The sequence below is a fragment of the Egretta garzetta genome, unplaced genomic scaffold (assembly GCF_000687185.1).
Source record: "Egretta garzetta isolate BGI_Z169 unplaced genomic scaffold, ASM68718v1 scaffold515, whole genome shotgun sequence".
Lineage (NCBI taxonomy): Eukaryota > Metazoa > Chordata > Aves > Pelecaniformes > Ardeidae > Egretta > Egretta garzetta.
The window spans coordinates 44,034-46,038 of record NW_009259720.1 but is presented as its reverse complement, the minus strand read 5'-3'; positions in this window follow the sequence as shown (position 1 = coordinate 46,038).

Genomic DNA, 2,005 nt, shown 5'->3' with positions numbered 1-2,005 from the left:
GCTGAGAAACCTGGCTGATGCATGGTCCAGGCCCAGAGAATCAGCTGCCGGGGAATTAGGCATTGCTCTGGAAGCTCTCCCAGCTGCATACCTTACCTGCAGCTCATGGGGTAATCTTGCACCCAGACCTAACTTTCCTTTTGGGACTTTCCAGCAAGCTCTTGATTCAGAACATTGCCTTTCCTCATGGCTCTCCAAGAGTCTTTCATTTGCTTTATGGACAGGACCACCCATCTCTCCAGGAGCCTCATGTAGATGGTCTTCCTCATTCCGTGTCATGTGGGTCTAAGACATCCATAACTGTCCCTAATGTTGAGGACACAAAGGGTGAGGAATGGGAGTGTCATTCAGGCTGGAAGGGACCTTGCTAGATATCTGTAGAGCATCCAACTCTAAGCAATTTCACAACAGGTTCCTCACAGTTTTATCCAGATGATCTGAGAAACTTCCAGGGGTGGAGGCCGCACAAACTTTCTGGGAACCTGTTTCCCATGTCTGACACTCCTCATGTAGCAAAAGTTTCTCCCTATATTGAGCCTGACCCGGCTGTGTTTCAGTCCATTGCCTCCTGTTCTCCTGCCTTGCACCACTGTGTCTTCTTGGAAACCCCACCGTAGGCAGCAGAAGTCTGTTACATCCTCGCCAACAAATTCCAACTCCCTCAGCCCCTTGTAACAAAGCAAATTATCCAGCCCTGACCATCTCTGCAGCCCTCCACTGAATTGCCCTCCAGCTTGCCAATGTCTCTCTGGCACTGCGGGGCACCAAAACCTGGGCAAGGATTCTGGATGTGGTGTAAAAACTGCTGAGCAGAGGGCGATAATCACTTCTCCTGGCTGTGCTCCTGCTCAGACAGCCCAGGATGTTCTTGGCCATCTTTACTGATGGCTCATCTTTTGCCTAAGGTAACACAAAGACCAGCAGACCCTTTACTGTGAAGCTGACACCTGTCTAGGCAGTCCCTCTCCTATACCATTTCAGAGCCTACATCCACTTTAGGAGTACGATTTGGGTTGAATCTTCACTGGATATCACGAGGTTCTTATTGGCCCATCTCTCCAGCCTAAGTCCTTTGGGATGGCAACTCAGCCCTCCAGCCCTGCCCAGCTCTCCTGAATGGGATGTCTTCTATGAACTTTATAGAAAAGTAATCTCTCTTTTCATCCAGGTCATTGAAAAGATGTTAAACAAGGCAGGTTGCAGGATAGACCCCCTGCAGACCCGACTAGCTAGATGCCTCCAGACAGAGCACCACACATGTACCACATTCCTCCAAGCCCAGCTCTCCAGCTGTTTTATTACTCAACTACTTATCCACCCATGCAGCCCATACTGTCCTAACTTGAACACAAAGAAATATATGGAGGGATGATGCTGTAAGCCCTGATGACTTCCAAGTAGAAGACCATCACTTCTCTCCCCACATCCAGCATTCGAGTCCTTTCATTACAGAAAGGAAAGAAGATGGCCAGGAATAACATACCCAGTTGTCTTACAGAAACCTAGAAAGGGGATCTGAGTAGACACACTCTGGGGCACAGCCTTTCACTCTTCTGCACAGCCTTTGGGCTTTTTGGAAAGGTGCATAGCATGTGTGGCTGCTGCCAATCATGGAGTCCCCACAGTCTCCATGACCTTTCAAAGGCAATGGAGACTGGCCTCACTGTGACATTGGCCTGCTCACTCAGCTCCCTGGGGTGCTGCCCCTCCTGTCCCAGAGAGTGGTAAGCATTGCGTTTGCTCAAGTGATCCCTGACTTGATCCCCATCCACCGCTGGTTGATCTCCTCCAGAATCATGCCCTGAGTCACAGAGGCCAGGGAGACCTTGCTGGGAGAGACTGAGGCAAAGAGGACACAGAGAAGCTCAGGTCTAACTACAACGGCTCTTACTAAATTCAGCAGTGGCCGCACAGTGTCTGCATTTCTCCCTTAACTGCTCCTTCAGTAGCACACACTCATTGTGGTGCCCTTCCATTGCCTTTCAAGGTCAGACTGAGTTTGGAT